The sequence below is a fragment of the Malaclemys terrapin genome, chromosome 2 (assembly GCF_027887155.1).
Source record: "Malaclemys terrapin pileata isolate rMalTer1 chromosome 2, rMalTer1.hap1, whole genome shotgun sequence".
NCBI classification, from domain to species: domain Eukaryota; kingdom Metazoa; phylum Chordata; order Testudines; family Emydidae; genus Malaclemys; species Malaclemys terrapin.
Genome location: NC_071506.1, coordinates 156,197,335 through 156,221,940, shown reverse-complemented (window position 1 = coordinate 156,221,940; position 24,606 = coordinate 156,197,335).

Below are 24,606 nucleotides of genomic sequence, written 5' to 3'. Positions count from 1 at the left end.
ATTCAACCTAATTTCGTAGTGTAGACATACCCTAGCACTATGAATAGCTTTGTGTATAGTTATAGTAGTAGTCTGCTTATAGTAGTAACTATTATAGCCTGATTTAGGGTGTACTGACAATTGCCAATTTGTTTGATTAGAAGATAAAAGTTTTTGTTTTGAATTAGGCTTTACAGAATTTACAAAGGACCCTTCAGGGTATGACAGGAAGTGTACACTGAGGCAGATATAGCCTTAAAGACTTTTTATTAAAATTAATAATAATAAGTAAATGGTAAAATACCTAGAGTTACAAAAAGTTACAATTGCATTACTGCTATTTAAAAGATACGTATGCTAATGTAGTATTATATGCAACAAAGCTTTGGTTAATATACTTACACCCTTTTTTGATAACCTGGTGGTAAGAGACAAAGGACCAGCCTTGCAGTTTAGGTTTTTTAATTTTTGAGTGAGGGACGCAGTGCTTAGAAGAATTTAATGCTAAGAGCTATTAAAACTAAATTAGGGTTTACTTGACTAACTTAAAATTAAAATTAAAACCTAATAAACAAAACTAAGTATAAAACTTAGGGAAACCAATCTTAGCCTAGTTTCCTTGAAACTTAAAGTTTAAGAAGAACAAGTACAGCATACTAATAGTAGCAGTTATTGTAGATAGATAGAAAAAGAGAGAGAGAGAGAGTGGAGGAAGTAAGTGAGAATGGAGTAAATGAGAATGGAGTACTTTATTGAGGTGGGTTACCTTTTTTGTAGGGCAAAGTGCCAGAAATTATTTTTTTATGCCCAAATTTTATTCCTTATGCACAAAATGTTAGTGGGTAGGCTAGTATGTATGTGTGTATTGATGACATGTACCTACGCACATATGTTCCCTTGTGATGTACCTGTTAAGTTTGGGGGTACAACATTGAAAAACCCCGTATGCCATTTTTTATTGTTTATTGGTTTAGATAAAAGGTTATAGACATAGGTGTGGGTACTTATTTATTTAGGTAACAAGGTATAGGTTAACTTTGCTTTTTGAGTAAAAGGTTTTAATATAGATATGCTAACTTTGCCTTAGCTTAACATACAGGATATGGGCTGTAGGTTTCTTGCATTACAGCCAAACTTACTTTATTATAAATCTATAAACCTATTACAATAAACCAAATACTTAAATTATAAGAAAAGATATATATATATATATATATATGCAAGCAAGCAGGTTAGTCCTATAGGCTACACTGTTCACATATACATTCTATAGCTCTTTTTTCCACAAGCAGGACTCAGATAATGTCACTGGAGATGTCCCCACACTGGTATGTAACGTAGCTATAATATATATTTTTTAAAAGTTACCATATGGATAATTACTCCATCCAGGACAGGTTAGACATTTTAGAACTCACTACTCAAAGAATGAAATTTAAGCTTAAGAGAAAAATAAAAATTATGAATTGCATAGACCAGTCAAAAAACTCAAATAAAAGTACTTTGAAAGAATAAAAGTACAGAGAATATGTGTGCATTGCAGGAAGTATCAAGAAGTAACAACAACAACAACAACAACAATAATACATGTATATGTTGGGAGGTGAGTGTGAAAGACAGTGTGTGTGTGTGTGTGTGTGTGTGTGAGAGAGAGAGAGAGAGAGAGAGAGAAAGAGACAGTGTGTATGTGTGAGAGAGAGACACAGTGTGTGTGTGTGTGAGACAGAGACATGCGTTGCCCCTTTAAGTATGTTCACAGCCTGGCTGGACTCCCCAGTGGACTGCTGCTGCCCTGAGGCATCATTCAGGTAATCAATATTGCTAACTCTCATGCTATATGGTGCTTTTCCTTTAAGCCCCAGTGTGTTATACACGGGCACAGGAGGATGATATTGAGGAAGAAGTGTGTATATACAGCATCCCCTTAAGTTCTGGGAGAAGTGGAGCAGCTTCCTCCCATTCTGAGTTAATATGACTAAAACTTAAAAGTATCCATACGCCCAAAGTGTGCAGTCCTGGCTGACAGCTCTGACATGAGGCTGCGCGTGATAGAGAAGTCAGGCCACTGCCCCAGTCCCAGGCAACATGGATCCAGGGTGGGAGAACACATCTCCCAGACCACATTCCTCACTGAAAGGGGCCCTTTTTTTCTTGTTCTACAGAGGACCCAGCTCTCTCTCTCCACCAGAGGAAGCTCTGTGGAGGTTACTGTCATTCTAGTGTTTACACATCAGTTTACAGTGTTATGATTCTATATTCACAATGGAAAAAGACAGAAACTCGGGGATTGTTTTAATTAAAGTGCAAAATTTCAGATGATGGCCAAATGCAGCCCAAATGGTGGAGCCTCACTAAAATCCTAAGCGCTACTCTTTCTTTTCAGCCCTTTGGTTTGCTGCTGTATGTTGCCCTTTTAAGTAGATTGGCACTCAAAGCAGACACAGCATTAGCCACCAAGCAAGTTCCCTCCATCCCACTCCTGAGCCCTGTTGCGTGTCCCCCCGCCCCAGCTCTGCAGAGATGGGGTACATGGGAGGGGGACACCCTGACATCAATAACCCCACAATCCCCCCACTCTGCACAGCAAGCAGGAGGCTCCCGGGAGCAGCTCCAAGGCAGAGGGCAGGAGCAGCACAGCAGTTGGCAGAGAAACACCTGAAGTGCAGGGCACTTGATAGCTTACTGGGTGGCACCTGGCTGTGCAGCTTAGAGGGAACTTAGTACCCCACTATGTACCATTCCAAGGCCCTTCATGCATTTCAGCATTGGTGCCTGAATCAGAATATTACTACTCACAGGAGCACTCGGTTCACTTCAATAGTTTCTTGTATTTTTTATGGTCCCCAAACAGGAATGTCTTCACTGTTTAACAAACTCTGAGTTTTGTAGACAAGAAAAATTTAAGTGCAATGGTTTCCCTTTGTAAAGGAATTTTTTTTCTGGGAACATAGGAAGATGAATTAATATCCCAATAGGATATTGATATACAGATCAACTGATATAAAATTCCCTTATCCTCAAAGTTATTTTCTTTGTTTCGGTGTAGCTGTTTGGCGATGAATTGCTTGCAAAATTTGATCATTTTCTTCCCTATAGGTCTGTTCCATGCAGATCTTATCAATCTCATATTTTAAATGTAAAACTTTTGTCAGGCATTTATCCAAAAGTAGTGCCAACTCTTCTCTTTCTTCTACTGGAAATGCATCACAAATTTTTTATGTAAACTTGTTTTTCAAGTGTAGCATTTCTAAAGTTGCTTTATGTTATTTTATTGTACAGCTGAACAACTCAGAAAGTAGTTTTACCTTGCTTTTCAGATCTTTCAAGCCCATTATTAATTGTTATCTGATTTCCCAGGCTTTCAATTGTAGAGTTTGATCATAATCCTGCAAGACAGAGGTGTGCTGCTAAGATTTTAACAAGCTCCCCCACCAACAATTTGTTTTAACTTATAATAAACCCCACACTAAAGGTATGCATGTGCTTCAGGGAGGTGTGATGGGAGCCTGGGGAATCTAGTCATTTGCTTTCCTGTTAAACCAAAATACTGTCGGTATAGCATAGAATACAACTGCTGTAACTTGAAACTAGATATTTGTCTGTGGGTAAGGGGTAGAGATTCAGAAGTGTTTTCTGGAAGATATTTTTAATATCTGGTGATTGGTGTATTTTGGTACATTCCACAAGCAAATAAATAAAAAAAAATAGAACAATTCTTCTTCAGCAATTAGTTAATCTCTGGGTCTCATAAATAAATTCTGGCAGTGATGTTTTAGCAATATCTAAAGTGGGAGTAAACTCCATCAACGCTGGGAAGTCTTTCCAACCAAATCTTTCCCTTCACTTTGATGGCAGAATATTAACAAGGGGATTCCAGAAGCCCTTGAGAGCCCCTTCTGCACATCACTGCTGCAAATTATTATGATTTATATCATGGTAGCTCCTGGAGATCCCAACCAAGATTGGGGGTGCTGTTGTGCTTGGCACACAAAAACCGCAAAGTAATACTCTTGACCCTGATACTTGAGGGTTAGGTACAGAGAATCCTCTAGTCTCACTGAAGTCAGTGAGATAGATGACCTACTATTACAATGGGAGATTTTTTATTTTAAATGAATGGAATGCTGAACTGATAGCTCTGGATACCAAAAACCTCTGCTTATATACACAGAACAGGAATGACGTGGGCAGAGCCTGTGCAAACTTCCCCATCAAAGTAATTAATTTGAATGCCAGAGGCAGAACATTCCATTGCCTAATTGCCATTATTGTTAAAACATTATTTCAAGGTCCAAATTTTTCAAGAGCCTCTATTTGTACATGCTCAACATCCAACACACAAACCCTTGCCTGCACGTTTTTTGCATGTGTAAATGCTATCAATTGTGAATGGAAACATCCTAGCTAAAACAACGCACACATAGGTGTTTGCCTCCTCATGGTTGCATGCACACAAAAGGAGGCCAGATTAGAAAAATGCCCTCTAATGTCTAACTTTTCTTCTTCTTTTTCATGCAAGCCTTTGCAGTTTGATGTTCCCATTCTTCTCAACTACTTTAAATAGACTTTCCGCTTTCAAATATTTGTAGACAATTAATATACCTCCTCTTCTCCTTTTTCCAGTCTGTGCATACAGTATTAGTTTCCTTTAACTTCTCTTCAGAGTTCATCTGTTCTAATCCATTAATTATTTTGTCATCTTCCTTTGACTTCTCTGTAATTTATTGATGTAATTTTTATGAGAAGGTATCTCAAGCTGTAGTGCTTTCTCTCTCTCTCTCTCTTTTATTTCTTTGATAGATCAAGGCAATTTAGTGTAATATGCATGTTAACCCTAATCTTCAAGATGATTACCCTGGCCTAGTTTTCTAGCATTTCCAGAGGTACATTAGCGAATGCTGTTCTGGGAAACAAGGAGGCTGCTGGGAGGCAGGCCCTCAAGAAATGGAACTCCTTCCACCCAGGAATCCTGAACCACCCACATCTCTGCAGCCAGTAAAGCCCTTTTATGCAAGCCTGCACTCCTGAAATAATCTGGCAAGAAGGAGACAGTAGGAGAACCATAAGGTTTTCAAAACCAAATGGTATATTACAATGGCTTATTTCTAATAAATCCAGGGGAATTCACATATTTTACTGATTACACACCCCACCTCTCCAACAAACAGTAATTTATGTAGACTATATGCAGGAAAAAACAGTCATGCGTCTATTACTAATTTTCCATTAACTTTCAAGTTTTCAACATGACAATCTACAGACAAGATGTCTGCGCATTCTCCAATTTCAAAGAGGTAGTGTAGACAAATTGAAGCTTCTGCCACTTCAAAGGAAAAGTTGACCCATGCTTTCTGTATGTACATACACTCTGAAACAAGTAATACCCTGATGGGCAGAATACAGCATTGGCCTTGAGCAGGCTGTATGTAAACAATACAGAAGGATATTGCTGATAAAAGGAACTACTCTCAGAGATAAGAATGTCTGGAGGGAAAAAAGGAACTCAAACTGACATGAAACACTGGAAAAAAATCTGTATAACACGCAAATGTCATCTCCTCTGATTGAATTTATTCAAAGTGATGTCATAAACCTAGTTCCTTTGGTGAGTCAACAGACAGCATATCTTGTGCCTTAAAATTAGATGAAAAGCCTAGAATGGTTTCAGCAATTTGTTTCCACAAGCTGAAAACACTTGAATGGACAACTGGCTGGAGCCAAAAGCTGGACATGTATGTTGGTTACATCAACAGACTTACCTTATATTTATGCATTTTTATACCTGTATATGATTGCTTCAAATAACCTTTTAATGTTTTAGATGGTTATTTTTATATACTATCCCAAGGAGGTAAATGTTGAGCTACCTTAAAGACACAATAATATCACTTGGCTCCTTAGATAACATAATTAATTCTCCTATTTTTATATTTGTACAGAGAAATTATACTAGTTTTGGGGTGCTGTGACACATGGGTTTCCTTGGGAGGAGAGTCCCACAGGCAGGAACCTGTCAGCAGAAGACAGCTGGAAGACAGGGTAGCAGCTGCTGGGGAAAGTGGGAGGAGGGGAAGAAAAGAATATTCATCATTAGGGTTGAGTATCTGAACACAAACTCAGTAAATTCAAGCGATGGGTCCCACACAATATTAACTTGTCTGCAAGGCATATTAAGTTATCACATAGAATAACATATTGGACAGTACCAACATTTTATCTATTAGTTGTGATTGCTGGGGGAACTAAGTTTCAATTTTGTTAATTGAAATTCATAGGGCTAGATTGTGAGTTGGACAATGTGTCTGTGTGCAAACCTAAGAGGGAACAAAAATCATCCCACCCCCCTCCCTTTACATCCCTGCACTGGCTTCCTGGACTTTGAGTATGAGCATGAAGGAGGAAGGTGGTACTGCACAACCACTCCTCCCACCATGGAGCAGGTGATTGGGGAGCGAGCTGGTGGTTATGGAGCCTTAGGGGGGCATTTTGAGATTTGCTGTTGTTATATGCCAGTAACAACTTATTTTTCTCCCTTCCCCTCCCCTCCCCCACAACAAGGGAGAAGGATGGGAACTGTGTCTCAGAAGTGTGTCACTGTGGCACAGTGTCTCCTAAGGACTAATCTGGAGTGCTGGCAGATGAAGTTAACACTGGCAAATACTGTATAAAGTAATGTACATTGAGCAGATTAATATGAACTACTCATCCACATTGCTGAGCACTAAATTAAATGTAACAGTTCAGGGAAAGAGCTGAGCATCAGCATGGACAGCTCACCTGGAATACTGTGTTCAGATGTTTGTTGAAAGGGGATAGAGCACATATAGAGGGTTTTTGTAAAAATGATGGGAGGTATAGAAAGAGAAAATGAATCTCTGCATGAACAGAGATTTAAAAGATTGGCGCTGTTTAGTTTAGAGAAGAATAAGCAAGAGCATAATAGAGGCATTCAAAATAACAAATGCTATATAGAAGATAGGGCAAATAAGAGCACCTGATTTTTCTCATACAACAAGAAAAAATCGATATTTAAACTGGTAAAAGGAAATGCTTCTTTATGTGGTGCATAGTTAACCAAATTTGATGCCAGAAGATATTATTTTGGTGAAGAACTTAGTATGAATTAGAGTAGGACACTTATAGGAATGGCGAGGACATCTGTAGTTACATTAGATAGGATTAAAAATTAGAAGGGATACAAACCTTAATTTGTACATGACACAAACTGGCTTTCTATCAGTGATGTAGGCTCTTCTGTAATTGTCTACTGTGGATTTTTCTTTGAATCATATCATATTGGGCACTGTGAAACACAGGATACTGGTCTAGGTTAACCACTGGTCTGATCTGGTCATTCCCAAGTTTCATATTCCTCTAAGTCATGGCAGTCTTATGAACTCTAATTCTAAAACTGCACCACATAGACCAAGGACAGAGGATATAGTATGCCTATCACTCAATGAGGGGGGAAAGACAATAACAGAAAATGTTGAAATGGCAGAGGTGCTTAATGACATCTTTGTTTCGATTTTCACCAAGAAGGTTAGTAGTGATTGGATGTCTAACATAGTGAATGCCAGTGAAAATGAGGTAGGATCAGAGTCTAAAATAGGGAAAGAACAAGTCAAAAATTACTTAGACAAGTTAGATGTCTTCAAATCACCATGGCCTGATGAAATTCATCCTAGAATACACAAGAAGCTGACTGAGGAGATAGCTGAGACATTTGCAATTATCTTTGAAAAGTCATGGAAGACAGGAGACATTCTAGAAGACTGGAAAAGGGCAAATATAGTGTCCATCTATAAAAAGGGAAATAAGGACAACCCGGGGAATTACAGACCAGTCAGCTTAACTTCTGTACCCAGAAAGATAATGGAGCACATAATTAAGACATCAATTTGAAAACACCTAGAAGATAATGAGGTGATAAGTAACAGTCAGCATGGATTTGTCAAAAACAAATCGTGTCAAACCAACCTGATAGCTTTCTTTGACAGGATAACAAGCCTTGTGGATAGGGGGGAAGTGGTAGATGTGATATATCTTGACTTTAGTAAGGCTTTTGATACTGTCTTGCATAACCTTCTCATAAACAAAATAGGGAAATTCAACCTAGACAGAGCTGCTATAAGGTGGGTGCATAAGTGGGAGGAAAATCGTTCCCAGAGAGTAGTCATCAGTGGTTCAAAGTCATGCTGGAAGGGCATAACATGTGGGGTCCCATAGGGGTCAGTTCTGGGTCCACTTCTATTCAATATCTTCATCAATGATTTAGATAATGGCATAGAGAGTACACTTTTAAAGTTTGCAGATGATACCAATCTGGGAGGGGTTTCAAGTGCTTTGGAGGATAGAATTAAAATTCAAAATGATCCTGACAAACTGGAGAAATGGTCTGAAGTAAAGAGGATGAAATTCAATAAGGACAAATGCAAAGTACTCCACTTAGGAAGGAACAATCAGTTGCACACAGACAAAATGGGAAATGACTGCCTAGGAAGGAGTACTGCAGAAAGGGATCTGGGGGTCATAGTGGATCACAAGCTAAATATAAGTCAATGGTGTAACACTGTTGCAAAAAAAGCAAACATAATTCTGGAATGTATTAGCAGAAGTATTGTAAGCAAGACACGAGAAGCAATTCTGCTCTACTCCACGCTGATTAGGCCTCACCTGGAGTATTGTGTCCAGTTCTGGGCACCACATTTCAGGAAAGATGTGGACAAATTGGAGAAAGTCCAGAGAAGAGCAACAAAAATGATTAAAGGTCTAGAAAACATGATCTATGAGGGAAGATTGAAAAAAAATGGGTTTGTTTAGTCTGGAGAAGAGAAGACTGAGATTGGACATGATAACAGTTTTCAAGTACATAAAAGGTTGTTACAAGGAGGAGGGAGAAAAATTGTTCCCCTTTACCTCTGAGGATAACACAAGAAGAAGTTTAATATCTTTATTAATGATCTGGAGGATGGTGTGGACTGCACTCTCAGCAAGTTTGCAGATGACACTAAACTAGGAGGCGTGGTAGATACACTAGAGGGTAGGGATCGGATACAGAGGGACCTAGACAAATTAGAAGATTGGGCCGAAAAAAACCTGATGAGGTTCAACAAGGACAAGTGCAGAGTCCTGCACTTAGGACGGAAGAATCCCATGCACTGCTACAGACTAGGGACCGAATGGCTAGGTAGCAGTTCTGCAGAAAAGGACCTAGGGGTCACAGTGGACGAGAAGCTGGATATGAGTCAACAGTGTGCTCTTGTTGCCAAGAAGGCTAACGGCATTTTGGGCTGTATAAGTAGGGGCATTGCCAGCAGATCGAGGGACGTGATCGTTCCCCTTTATTCGACATTGGTGAGGCCTCATCTGGAATACTGTGTCCAGTTTTGGGCCCCACACTACAAGAAGGATGTGGAAAAATTGGAAAGAGTCCAGCGGAGGGCAACAAAAATGATTAGGGGTCTGGAGCACATGACTTATGAGGAGAGGCTGAGGGAACTGGGATTGTTTAGTCTCCAGAAGAGAAGAATGAGGGGGGATTTGATAGCAGCCTTCAACTACCTGAAGGGGGGTTCCAAAGAGAATGGAGCTCGGCTGTTCTCAGTGGTGGCAGACGACAGAACAAGGAGCAATGGTCTCAAGTTGCAGTGGGGGAGGTCCAGGTTGGATATCAGGAAAAACTATTTCACTAGGAGGGTGGTGAAACACTGGAATGCGTTACCTAGGGAGGTGGTGGAGTCTCCTTCCTTGGAGGTTTTTAAGGCCCGGCTTGACAAAGCCCTGGCTGGGATGATTTAGCTGGGAATTGGTCCTGCTTTGAGCAGGGGGTTGGACTAGATGACCTCTCGAGGTCCCTTCCAACTCTGATATTCTATGATTCTATGATTCTATGATTCTATGATTCTATGATTCTAAGCAATGGGCTTAATTTGCAGCAAGGGCGGTTTAGGTTGGACATTAGGAAAAACTTCCTAACTGTCATGGTGGTTAAGCACTGGAATAAATTGCCTAGGGAGGTTGTGGAATCTCCATCTGTCAAGGCTGTATCCCCACTTTGAACTTTAGGGTACAAATGTAGGGGCCTGCATGAAAACTTCTAAGCTTAACTACCAGCTTAGCCCTGGTCCGCTGCCACCATTTCCAATGGATTCCCCCCCTGGGAAGCCTTGAAAAACCTTCACCAATTCCCTGGTGAATACAGATCCAAACCCCTTGGATCTTAAAACAAGGAGAAATTAACCATCCCCCCTCCTTCCTCCCACCAACTCCGGGTGAATACAGATCCAACCCCCTTGGATCTAAAACAAGGAGAAATTAACCATTCCCCCTCCTTCCTTTCACCAACTCCTGGTGAATCAAGATCCAAACCCCTTGGATCTTAAAACAAGGAAAAATCAATCAGGTTCTTAAAAAGAATGCTTTTAATTAAAGAAAAAGATAAAAATCATCTCTGTAAAATCAGTATGGAAATTAACCTTGCAGGGTAATCAAACTTAAAGAGCTCAGAGGACTCCCCTCTAGTCTTAGGTTCAAAGTACAGCAAACAAAGATAAATACTCTAGTAAACAGGTACATTTACAAGTTGAGAAAACAAAGGAAAACTAACACGCCTTGCCTGGCTATTTACTTACAAGTTTGAAATAGGAGAGACTTGTTTAGAAAGATGTGGAGAACCTGGATTGATGTCTGGTCCCTCTCAGTCCCGAGAGCGAACACACTCCCAAACAAAGAACACAAACAAAAGCATTTCCCCCCCCCAAGATTTGAAAGTATCTTGTCCCCTTATTGGTCCTTTAGGTCAGATGCCAGCCAGGTTACCTGAGCTTCTTAACCCTTTACAGGGAAAAGGATTTTGGAGTCTCTGGCCAGGAGGGATTTTATAGTACTGTACACAGGACAGCTGTTACCCTTCCCTTTATAGTTATGACACCATCATTGGGGATTTTTAAGAGCAGGTTGGACAAACACTTGTCAGGGATGGTCCAGATAATACTTAGTCCTGCCATGAGTGCAGGGGACTGGACTAGATGACCTCTCGAGGTTCCCTTCCAGTTCTGTGATTCTGTGAAGAGACAATTCTATATTTTGGGTTATTCCAAATATTAAAAAAAGTTTTTTTTAAAGTTGGGTGACGTTCCTGCCAAACTCAATGTTCCAAAAATATAAATGTATAATAATAATATATTATATTTATATTAAAAATTCATATTTTTACTCTCAAGTGCAGATGAAAAGTCCTAAATTCTATTTTTATGTCTTCTTCAAATGGCAAATTAAAAAAAAATTGTGAAAAAGAAACAAAAAAAATCTGTCATGGGTTTTTTATGTAAAACTTTCTATGTAAAATTTCAGCATGGAAAGAATTTTAATGTCTAAATTATAAAGATCTTGGAAGGGAAAATGCTGATATAAATTTAACTACATGATAGGCACAACTACCAGGAGATGATGCAGTGCCTGGGCTAATAACTCTCTAAAGATTTTCTTTAATGTTCACCATGATTAGAATAACACTTAACAAACTTTGCTCATAGATCAATATTCTTAACTTTCCATTGACTTTTAGCTTTCTGTATTTAAAAAAAAAAAAAAAACTTCTCATTTCTGAGATGGGATAATTTATTCAGTGAATAATATCACTGAGGAGACCAGGATTCTAGTCCCTGAGCCACCACTTATTTGTGGCCTTGGACCAGTCACTTAACCTCTCTGGGCCCAGAGGGATAACAACAAATAACTACCTTAAGGGTGTTGTGAGGCTTAATTCATTAATGTTTGTAAAGGCCTTGGTAATCCCTGGATAGAAGACAATATAAAAATGTAAATTATTTTTTTTAAATGAGTACAAGAGGGAAAAGAGAGAGCTGCAATCTCATCACTAGCTCAATACACCAACACCAAGCAAACTCATGGCATAAGGTCCCAATTCTGCTGCCACTCCATAAATAAAATTCCCAAGGAAATCAATGGGAATTCTACACAAGGAGTAGCTACAGGGAGGAGAGCAGTAGTAGACCAAAGAAAATGAAACAATACATCCAGAGTATTTCCCCACACAGGGGATGTTTGTGTTTATTGTAGAGCAACTTGAAAAGCTCGTGACTTCCATAATTATTGTACTAGACTCCTACATATGTTTGAAAGTATGTAACAGTTACCTTTAACTTACCTTTAATTATTATTGGTGATGGGCTACTGACTAACCTTTAATTATTAAAAACAAAATAAAATGTTACTTAGGGCCCACCGCTGTTCTCCTTAAAGTCTGTGTAAAACTTCCATTGATTTAAATGGGGCCACAATTGGAGTCTTACAAACCATATAATTAAAGTACACTCTAAAAGGGATGAACTTTTGTAGAGAAATTGTCTCTCATAGGACAAGTGGACTGTAATTATATTAAAAGACTGTTGTTCAGTATATATGCAGTGAACCACTGTCACTCATATCTGTTCAGTACATCAGGAAGGGTTGATGCTTTTTTAATCACTTGGCCGAATATATAAAGTCTTTTGAAAAGAATGCACTCACTTGATGAATTTTTTCTATTTTGGAAATACATCTCTACTGCACTTCAACATTTTTTTCGTCAGTAAATAGACTGGCATTTACCTATGGACAGGAGAGCATTTTCCTGTAAAAATAACCTAGCCACATAATATTCCCAAAGTTAAAATGTATATAACATAACCCAAGCAAGCCACCTTTTGAGGGATATCAAATGTTTAAAGTCTGATTCATTGATTTTCTATACTGAATGAAAAGCCTGTGATAGTTCTCCCAAATCTATATCTGTTTAGTGTTAACCCATGCCATGCAACCATGAGCACGATGAACAGAGGCAACTACCAGGAGAGTTTCAGAGGGCATAGCTCTGGACTCTGTGCTGGGAGGTAGCAGGACTTGGTGAGTGGTGCGTTTGGTCCATCTGTAGGCTCTTTGTTTGACTGTTCATTTGTTTGTTCTAAGTGTATTGACTGGCCCTGGGCCCTTGAGTAAGCAGCTGAGATAAGCCTGTTTGTTGGTGCATTGGTAAGCATCATGTGGCTCTGACCCTTGGAGCTTTGATCAGCCCCGCTGTTTGAAGTGTCTGAATGGTTAGTCGCTCTCTGGTGGTGAAGAGCACAGCTGAGCTGAGCTAAACAGGGAGAATTGGCATAAAAATACATGTTAGGTGAACTCAAAAGCTGCAAACTGGGCAGCTAAGAGGGGAGTATTGGAAGGAGTTTGGAGAGGGAGTGCGAGAGGCTTTCCTTCCATATTCAGCTTTACATCCAATTTCACGATGGCCAGTGATGGAACAGTGGTGATGACCTGCAACAGATGTACCAATTTTCGTGGATACTAGATCATCAGTGTAGAAACTGAGGATATCTCTCAAGATCCAGCTGGTCCAAGGGAATGGAGAGATGTACAGGAGATGACTATGGATGGCAGCTCAGCCCAATGTGTAAGAAAATCAAGCTTGCCCACAAAGAAATCTCCAACCATCCAAGGAAGACAGTTGACACTTGCTGTGAATTCAATACTCAGAAGAATCAAAGAAACATTCTGCGAGGGACTGTCAGACAAGAGGACAGTGTGCTGCCTTCCCGGAACCAAGTCACAAGATATCACTCTAAAATCTGATAGGATTCTGAAGTAAATGGGCATTGGTGATCGTTCATATCAGTGCTAATGACACTGCATCATGGGATATCTTTAGATAATAGATTACTTCTGGGAACTAGGAAGTGTGCTGAAGAAGAAGAGCATCCAAGCGATCATCTCCTAGATCTTTCCTGTCTAACAAGCGAAAGAAGGCAGAAGATTCTGGGAGTAAACCACTGGCTACATAAATGCTGGGAGAGGTTTGGTTTGTGGAACATTGGTCCAACGTCTATGGGGAGAGGGAGGCTCTGTATAGTTTGGATGGCCTCCTCACTCATAGAGGGGGACAGGTTGGCTAGAGTAGTCATAAGTGTATTAAACTAATAACAAAAAGGAAGGGTAAAAAGAGGGGAAATGAGCATTCATTTAGCACAAAATTCAAATGTTGAGAACAAAATTAATCAAGGAAACAAAGGCCATGAATAGGAGAAATTATTTAATTGCGTATACACCAATGCTGGGAGCCTAGGCAACAAACGAGGATTCAGAATTGCTCATCTTTGAATATAAATTCAATCTTGTTGGTATTACTGAAACCTGATGGGATGATCTGCATGATTGGAATGTTAAAATAAATGGTTATAACCTTGTAGCAGGGTGCTGGTGCAAAAGCACCTAATTAGCCCCTGCCCAGTCAGCTCCAATCAAGGGAAGCAGATTGGGACTGACGGAAAAGGCCTGATGCCGGCCTCAGGATTGGCAACACCTGCTGTCCTGACAAGCCAAGGGCTATAAAGGCTGGGAGAGAGCCAGAAGGCAGGGGGCAGCAAGGGAAAAGTCAGTCAGGGAGGGAGCTGAAGGCTGACTCTGCCTGTAAAGCTTGTATATTGATGGACACTGGTGGTGGGACAACCTTAAGTAAATAAAGACATGGGTGTTGCACATCCCTGAAGCCTCTCTGAGCCTTATTGGGGAGAGCAAGCGGTCCCCAGGAAGAGGGTCGGGTCGTGACCCCTGTTACAAACCTATTTAGGAAGGATAGAGAGGGTAAAAGGGGAAGAAGAATGGTACTCTATATCAGAAATGGAATTATCAGTTACTAATTGGTGTCTGCTACAGAGCACCAAATCACACTAGGGAACAGGATGACTGGCTCCTTATGCTGAGTCACATATACTGGAGGTCTCATACTGCCACTATTTAGAATATCCCAGAAATCTGAGGCAAATGAACACTGTGATAATGGGATGTGCTTTTAGATCCAAGACCAGATATTAGAGTGTTTGGAACCTTGTCTGGGGAAGAAAGAGTCTGGGTTTGGTAGCACCCAGGAGTGCTCTGATAAACTCTATTCTTTGCACAAGTTTTAGAATTGATTTGTCCAGATTGAGTAATAGCCTCAGTGCATTAAAGGTGAAGTGAGTGAAGGTCACATTAGGCAGTAATTGAAACTCTGATGGGCCTCTGTCCACATGTGTTCCTAATCTCCACAGATACGCAGCTACTAATTCCATGCACTTTGTGAAAAGATGAGGGGCTACTGATTGCCTGAATGGAAGTACTGTGAATTGGTAGTGTGTTCCATTCACTATGAATCTGGGACATTTAGAGTGGTCTGGAAAGATTAGTATACGGAAGTAAGCATCCTTTAAATCGAGGGTACCATACCAATTGCCCTGTTCCAGGAAAGGAATGATGGAAGCTACAGTAATCATGTGGAACTTTAACTTCTTCAGGTACTTGTTTAATTCTCTTACATCTAAAATAGGTCTCAGACTACCTTTTGCTTTGGGAATAAGGAAATAGCAGGAATAAAAACCCTTTCCCCTGAAATAGCTGCTGCTAGAAGGAGAGATTGGACCTCCCGCTGAAGAATGGTCATGGGAAAGTGGTCCCTGAAGAGGGATGGAGAAAGGTGGTGGGAAGGGGGGATAGAAACAAATTGAACAGAATATCTCAGATCCACTATGCTTAGAACCCATTGAATGTGATGTGAGTCCAAGCAGAAAGGATATAAAACATCCGCTGTGATGAGAATCCAAGCATGAAGGATAAATGATTAGCAAAGATACGGATAGGAAATGATTTGTTTGTAAATACTGTTATGGTACCCTCCACAAGCCTGTCAAAATGCATGTTTAGATTGAGCTGCTAATTAAAAGGAAACAGATGTTGCAGATGATCAGAGGGGTTGTGATGTTATTGACATGAACTGTGACTGTATAGATCATTGTTGCAACCAAGGTCCTATAGTTGCATCAAATCTTGTACAAAGGAGGTCAAGTAAGGTATCTATGGAAAGTTTGTAATTTGCTGGTTATGATTATGCTGTCTGTCTGTATGTATCATTTTTGTATTTGAAGTTATGAATATTGGCTATGTACTTGTATCTCAATCTGTTTGATTCTAAAAGTAGCATCAGTGAAGTATTTGGTCAGCTTCTTGAGAAAGGACTATTCTGAATAAGTGCCCAATCAAGAAACACTTAACTGACAATGGACTTTGGGAGATGCCAATCTACATCTGAGCTTTCCTGGGGACGTTCAAACTAACATGTAAACAATGGTGTCGTCCTGCAAAAAGCTTAATTCTTCATGGACATGTGACTTGCCCAGGTGGCTACAAACTCCATCTTGTTGCTGTGATTTTGCACAGAAGAACAAAGGGTTTTATGCCCACAAGAGAGAATATAAAAGGCCCTGGAAGCCTCTCCATTTTGTCTTCAGCTGGCTCAAGAGATGGCCTTTCCACCCCAAAGAAATGCTTGAAAGAAACTGGAACAAAGGACTGTAACTATGGGGGTGTGAGTGATTGATGGACCCAGGCCATAAGCTACAATGTTGGTTTGAAAAGGATTGGACCCAGACTAGGAAGGAGTCTAGTCTGTGAAAGAAGCTTATTGGGACATCTTTGAGGGTGAGATTTACCTGAATTCAGTTTCCTACTGTATTAGGCTTAGACTTGCGTGTTTTGTTTTATTTTGCTTGGTAACTTACTTTGTTCTGTCTGTTATTACATGGAACCACTTAAATCCTACTTTTTATACTTAATAAAATCACTTTTGCTTATTAATTAACCCAGAGTAAGTAATTAATACCTGGGGGAGCAAACAGCTGTGCATATCTCTCTATCATTATAGAGGGCGGACAATTTATGAGTTTACCCTGTATAAGCTTTATACAGAGTAAAAAGGATTCATTTGGGGTTTGGGCTCCCAGAAAAACTGAATACTGGGTGCTGGGAAAGTCCCTATTAACCGAGAAGCCTCTGGGCTAAGTGAATCTTTGTTTCTCTGCACTGCCGGAGGGCGTGGCCCAACCTCTTGGTCTGTGCTGTAGGTGACTGGAGTGTCTAACTCAGCAAGATGGGAGTGGAGGGAAGCCTTCTCTGGCAGGGGGGTTTGCTCTCAGTGGTATCCCAGCACATTTAGTGACAGTCTTGATGGAGTTTCTGTGACCAAACCCATCACAGTGGTGTAGTTGGCTGGATCTGTGCACAGCTGATTGCTTTGAGCCACTGGTAGTGATTTTAATTTTAAGTGTGGTGGCTGGAGAACAGACAAAGTGGTTACTGGTTTGTTATTTTCTGTTTATTTCGGGTGAGGTAATTAAGCACAAGAAAGAAGGAAAATAACTACCAGTGAGGCAGCTACGAAACTAGAGCTGGCCAGACTGGAAGCAGAAGAGAAGGCAAAGGACCGCAAGTTTCAAATGAGGCTCAAAGAACCAGAGGCAGCCAGGGAGGAAGCTGCTCACAAAAGAACCTTGGAAGCCCAGAGGTTAGCCCAACAAGCTGCTCAAGAAGCGAGGCAGCAAGCCCTGGAGCTCAGGCAGCTGGAGGCTGACGAAGAAAGGCAGGAGAAGGAGAAAGAGAGGCAGCTAGCCTTGGAGTTAAAAGACAGAGAAATACAGACCCGGATTGAGACCCAGAAGTGTGAACTGACTGTAATGGAATGGAAGAGACAAAACCCTTCAGCAGCTGGCTCTACTTCCCCAAAAATCCACTAATGGGAGTGATTATGTCCGCAGTATGATGAATCCAGTGATACTGCTGAATATTTCATCACCTTTGAGAGACTGTGCACCCGACATGCACTTATGACCAAAATATGACCACTTTTGTTGAAAAGTTGACTGGGAGATCTCTGGACATATTCAGTAAGATGTCTATTGATGATGCTTCAAACTATGGTAAATTTAAGGAACTGGTTTTAAAACAGTTTCAGATTACACCTGAAACCCACAGGGCTAAATTCAGAAGTCTTAAGAGGGGATCTGGATTAAGTAATGTGGCTTATGTACATGAAATGAGAGATTTGTTAGACAAGTGGGTGAGGGGAAAAGACATTACAAGCTTGGAAGAAATGTGTGATTTAGTTATTCAGGAACAGTTCCTGAATATGTGCAGTGATGATGTAAAACAGTATTTGTGGGACAAAAAGGTGGGTGCAGTGGGTGAATTAGCTGAGTTTGCAGACTCTTACGAGCAGTCACAAGCTGCAATTAAACATAAACCACTGGTGGAGGGGTACAGGTTTGGTGGAAAGCAGAATCACTGTTTTACCCCTGGGAAAAGGAGGCTGGGCGTTCACCTCCCCAGTCCCCTGTTACTCATCCCAAATCTCCTGTACAAGCAGAGGAGCCCAGAAGGTGCTATCATTGTAAGTCCACTGAGCACCAGAGGAGTAAATGTTCTTGGCTGAGTAGGAACAGGCAGCAGGTAACTCATGAAGCTGTTGCTTCTCAGAGCACAGAAGTGTCCCAGGTTGCTGCTTCTTTCCACACAGGATTTGTAAAGGTTGTTTCTACACAATCAAGCAGTGAGCGTATGCATGCTGTTAAACTTAATGATGAAGTGCTCCAAGGATGGAGAGACACTGTTTCAGAAATTTCTGTGGTCAGGAGGGACCTGATCCATGAGAAGGATTTGTTACCAGGGAAAATGGCACAATTAGAATTAGAATCTGTACCAAAGCACTTACCATGGTAGACAAAGGGATTGGAAAATGGAATGGACACTGAACAAGCCAAACTGTGTGAACAAAGTCTGTCTGTCATAAACTGGCAGTTAATCTTGTGTCTTTTTCTACTTTTTCTACTTTTTCTATGGGTCAAGACAAAGGAATTAATACTAATGGTAAACCCTTTAAAAATGTGTGACATACCTGATTTGTGGAAAAAACTTTTGTACATGCTAGGGATGGTGACAAAATAGTCCCACAAGCATGTTGCTTTTCAGCTTATAGCTGTAAACAAGCCAGAAGCTTGGCACAGCAGCAAAAGCATAACAGGCCCAGGCTGCTGTGTGGAAGGGTAAATTGAGGCACACCACCTCATGGCATTGGTGGCTAAATGCCAAGACACCTACACTTTTAACATATATTGCTATCTGCATTCTGTTAGCAGTACTACACCCCCAACATGTTTTCAGGCACTTTGGGACCAGGAACTCCAAACCTTGCTAGAACACCTGTGAATGATAGGGGGGGGGGGGTTGCTCTCAGTGGTATCCTGGCAGGGGGGTTGCTCTCAGTGTTATCCCAACACATCTAGTGAGAGTCTTGAGGGAGTTCCTGTGACCAAACCCGTTACAGAGGAATTGGTCACCTCCTGTAATTCCTGCTCCTTTTTCTTGGCAGGTCTTGGAGCCAAGGTATAAAGCTCTGATCACTGCAAGCCTGCTGGGGTCAGAACTGCTTCCACTTTGTTGCCAGTGTATATATTCTAATTGACTTCCGTGTTGCTCTGGAATCTTTTAGGCTATGCAGCCTATCATCCATCTTTTCCAAAAAGAGGGATGGCCCCTCAAATGGCAAATCCTGGATGGTCTGCTGTATTTCAGGAGGGAGACTGGAAGAAGACTGCAGCCACAAATACTTCCTCAGAGATATATATGCAATGTTGTTGTAGCTGTGTTGGTACCAACATATTAGAGAGACAAGATGGGTGAACACAGACTCACCCACCTTCTCTGAGATATCGCAGATGCCATGGATTGAGTTGTTGAGTCTACCGCATCTAAGTGGTCCTGAAGAGCTGTCCTTGCCACCATCTTGCTCTCCTCTACCATGAGAGTGAACTCCTGCCTGGCGTCCTCCTGTAGCCTGGCTTTAAACTTATAGAACTACAGAATCATAGAATCATAGGACTGGAAGGGACCTCAAGAGGTCATCTAGTCCAGTCCCCTCCACTCATGGCAGGATTAAATATAACTTCATGTTGTTTCCCATACAGTGAAATCATAGCAATTTAGGACAGCTTCTTGTTAACAGTTCTAAGCTGTAGGCCTCCTGTCGAATAAAGTTTACAATCAAACAAGTCCAGCCTCTTTGATTCTTTACACTTCAGTGTCAATGCTTGGTGCCCCTGCTCCCACCACCAAAGAGCTTGGGGGCGAGTGAGGGTAAAGGTGTTTGAAGTCTTCAAAAGCACATAGTGTGGCATTATGCCCCATATTCTTCATAGAAATATTGTTATGATTATAGCATATCTAAGATGTATTTTATGCAACATGGGTCATGTGAGATATCATTGGAAACGTTATGATTTACTGAATATGATTATCTTATTTCTATGCATGTATCATTTCTGTATCTGAAATTAGGAATATTGACTATTTATCAATTAAAAGTGTATTTATCCCTGGGGAACGCTCACAGGACAGAATGCAATCAATCTAGGTGGCTTGCTGTGAGGAAGAGCCATTAAAGAGAACAGGTCTCAGAATATGTTTATCACCCTCAGAAAAGTCTTCCTGGGGAATGCTGCAAATAGACTTTGAGTTATGGCTTCAGGGTCATGTGATCATGTCACCTGATACTGTACTCCATGATAAAATTAGTACTTTTCCACTGACCGGGGGTGGGAATCACACTGGAAGACAAAGAATTCCCGCCATGTGTAACACCTATTTAAGGCAGGGGAGTGACATAATCGTGGCTCATTCTTCACTGAATCCCCACCCAGGATGACTGATGGAAACATCTAAGGGCTTCGCTACACTTGCAGCTGTAGAGCGCTTTAAGTTAAACCAGCCTTCGGAGAGCGCACTAGGGAAAGCACTCCAGTCTGTCCACTCTGAGAGCTGAAAGCGCACTGGCATGGCCACATTTGCAGCACTTGCAGCTGCATTGGGAGCGGTGCATTATGGGCAGCTATTCCAGCATTCAAGTGGGTGCAACGTGCTTTTCAAATGGGGGTGGGGTGGAGTGGAGTGTGACAGGGAGTGGTGGGGGAGAGAGAGAGTGGGTTTTTGGGGTGCTGAGAGCGTGTCAGCATGCTGTCTTGTAAGTTCAGACCCCCCTCCATTGCCCGCCTCTCTCTCACGCACTCAAAGCAAACATTAGCTGTTTGTTTTTTTTCTCGGAGCAGCCTGCGCTCCGAAATGGAGCCCTCCTGCCTCTCTCTCACTCACTCAAAGCAAACATTAGCTGTTTGTTTTTTTCTCAGACCAGATAAGTTACCGGCACTCCGAAATGGAGCTTTGAAAGGGCACTTCTGCGTCCCGAGTTCACACAAAGACAAGAGAAGCCACTTCAGTTAAGGGGATTATGGGACGTTTCCGGAGGTCAATTAGAGTGTTTTAATGTTACTTCTCATTTACACTGGCACTGAAGCGTCTCACCCAATACGCAACAGCTGTTAATCCTCTTGGGGAGGTGGAATACCAGGAGCACTCCAGCCAGGGAGTCAGAGTGCTCTACATGTCTTGCCAGTGTGGACAGGAAGTAAGGTAGAGCACTCTGAGAGGCTTTATTGTGGTATAACATGGAAGTGTAGCCAAGGCCTAAGAAACAAAGACAGGGGCAGGGGAGAAGAGCTGAGCCCAGGTGTCTAGCCTGTGAATGCAATACCTTAAATTTTAAGCAGCAGGCCAGTGCATCTAGCTTTCAAGAATCTCTGCAATCTGCCTAAAACAACATTTAGGGTGAGAATTGGCTACTTGTACCAGTTTCTTTAATACCTTAAGCTTAGTTTGCGTGTTTGTTTCATTTGCTCAGTAATCTGCTTTGATCTGTTTGCTATCTCTTGTAATCACTTAAAATCTATCTTTTGTAGTTAATAAACTTGTTTTTGTTTTCTCTAAAACCAGTTTGTGGAATTCATAACTGGGGGGCAAAAAGCTGTGCATATCTTCCTTCATATTGAGGGAGGGGGTGAATTTCAATAAGCTTATGCTGTATAGTTCTCTGTGCAGCGCAAGAAGATACAAATTTGGGTTACACTCCAGAGGAGGTGTGCACTTGAGTGCTGGGCAATTCCTTAGCTGAGCTTTCCTATGCAGAGCTGATCTCAGGATCTGTGTCAAACTGCAGCTGGGTGTGGCCCTACCAGTGTGTGTGCTGGAAAGGAGCTTGAGAGCCTGTCACAGCAGCCTAGTGTAAAGGGAATCCAGCCTGGTGGGTCAGGTGAGCTCAGTGGTACCCCAGTTCCAAGTGGCACCCCAGGGGGAACCCATCATATGTAGGATCTCCTCTCTGCCTGTTTAGCCATAGGCAGGAGGGAAGCAGGGGTCTGCAAAAGTGTTTTAACTAGCTTCAGAATTGCTTTGTTGATTGGAAGTGCCACTCTCAAGGGCCCTGCAGCTGCTAATAGGTCCACTAGTTTGAGGGATTCTCATGGATCGTCCACTTAAATGTCTAAAACTGAGGTCACCCTTTTAAGCAGTTCTTGGTGAGCCTTGGGGTGGAGAATCACTCACCATCTCTATGGGCTCATCTACTGATGAGTAAGAAAACTCACCAGGACTCTGAGGCAATGGCTGGTTTGCCTCCTGAGGTGGAGAAGCTGTTTGAGCAAGTCCAGTTGCTTGGTACTGGCACCAGGCATCAGAGAACATTGTCTGCAGTGCCAATGATCTCAGTGCCCCCTGAAGGAAATCAGCTCAGATGGGTGAAGAGAGGTCCTAATCAGGGGAGGGACACCCCATGGTGTCCAGAAAGGCCACTGATGTGGTAGTGGGCTCCATGGTTGTGAAGACCATTGCCCCTTACCATGTGCCAATTGCTGAGACTGCTCTGACATCCATGGACCCCAAAGCTCTGATGGAGGTTAAGCCTCCCATCTGGTATGGGACACAAAAGACAAAGAATCACAAAGATACAATCCGACAAAGATGACTCTGAGTCCTGCCATAATGGGTGGAGCAGAACCTGTGTATACCAGAGATAGGTAAGCCAAACCCATGGTACCAGGAATATTAACGGTGGCTTGCCCCTGAAATGTACCAGCTTCCTGGGTACCGGAAGTGTCATCAATACTGTGTGCTCTTGCGAAGCTGATACCATCTGAAACCCTTCCTGCACTGCCAGGGACACCGATACAGAAAGATTAAGCAATTCTCCAGTGGCAGCATATGCTGCTGGAGTCAGCAGTACCAGAATGGGATCTTGAGTCTGGCATATAGGAACTTCAGAAAGTCACCCTGAATGGACATGGCACAGGTTCCAGAGTCAACGAACCCTGCTTTGTGCAGAGGAACGCTCTGGGGAACGCTTACCCTCAGAGTCCCTCCCAGAGTTCTTGCTTCCAGCTGGCCTCAGTAATGAAGGTCTTGCTGAATGAGGTAACATGTCCTGGAAGGACTGTGTCCCTTCTTTGGTACCAGAGACACAGAACGCAGTGCTGAAGACATCTCAGGAAGAACACTCTGCACTGATGGTGCTGCACTAGGAGTACACTCTGAAACCGACAGCTCCAATGGAGGATGAAGTGCCACCTCCATAAGGCAAAACTTGAGTCTCAGTGCTCTATCATTATTAGAGCGAGATTTAAACCTTCTACAAATGTGACACTTGTCACTGATGTGGGACTGCCCCAAACATTTTAGGCAGCTGGGGTGTCAATCACTGACCAGCATCAGTCTGGCACTCAAGCAGCAGGACTTGAACTCTGGAGAGCGAGGCATAGCTCCAGTCCCAGTCCTGGTACCAAGAATCAAATTTGGTCCAAAAGGGGAAACTGAAACCTAAGATTACTACTAACTCTACACTATATTGGTCCCGCTTTGAGCAGGGGGTTGGACTAGATGACCTCCTGAGGTCCTTTCCAAACCCTGATATTCTATGCTTCTATGATTCTATATCTAACTATCAATCAAGAAATGGACTGTTTACAGAGAGTGAGGGAAATAAACGTGTGATAGCAATACTGGAAGCACTCCAAAAACCATCACTGATGGTAAGAAGGAACTGAGGAGGGTTGGAAGCAGCTCCATCCTCTTATACCATCAGGCAGTGGCATGCAGCAACAGAGGGTGCTTGAGTTGCCACAACAGTAATTGCTGAGAGAAAAGGTTTTCCCACAAATGTGCATGAGGCACACACACACATACAGTAGAATGGCCATGTGCAATCACTCAAAGAAGAACCTTACTCTTATGGATAATCCCACTGATGTCACAGGAGTAGTCCCACTAACATGAGAAAAGTTACTCACATGCCTAAAAGTTTGCTGTATTAGACTCTTAATATTGAAAAATAGTTTTATATACCAGCTAGGGCCAAATTTTGGTCCTCTGTACAAAGACCAAGGAAATAAGCTTTGCCTGCATGAATCATACAGAGAATAAGGAGAGAGATGCAATCCAGGCCCGCTTCTTTACTCATTTATGAAAGACTTTCTTTTCTCCCCTTTGTGAACTTGTGGCCCAATACATCTGTGCTGTGTCTGGGCCCACTGGCAATGCCCCAACATGATATCTCTTCACTCTGCATTTTTAGTTGAAAGGCTTGGATCCTGAAGGGGAAAAAAGCATAAAATGCAGTTTGAATATACAATTGTGGAAATCCAGAAAATGAAGAAAGAAAGAAAGAAAGAAAGAAAGAAAGAAAGAAAGAAAGAAAGAAAGTATTCGAACAGTCAGCTATTAGGAATTGTAAATGAACTTCACAGAAAGAAAAGCTGAAAGATCATTGGACTGAAATCAGTGAATGAAGAAAAACACAGCTGAAAAGAAGAGCATAAATGGAAAGTGTTCATTGTATAACAGTGGTGGTTTTATTAACTTCTCAAAAGAAAGATCTAATAGATGTTG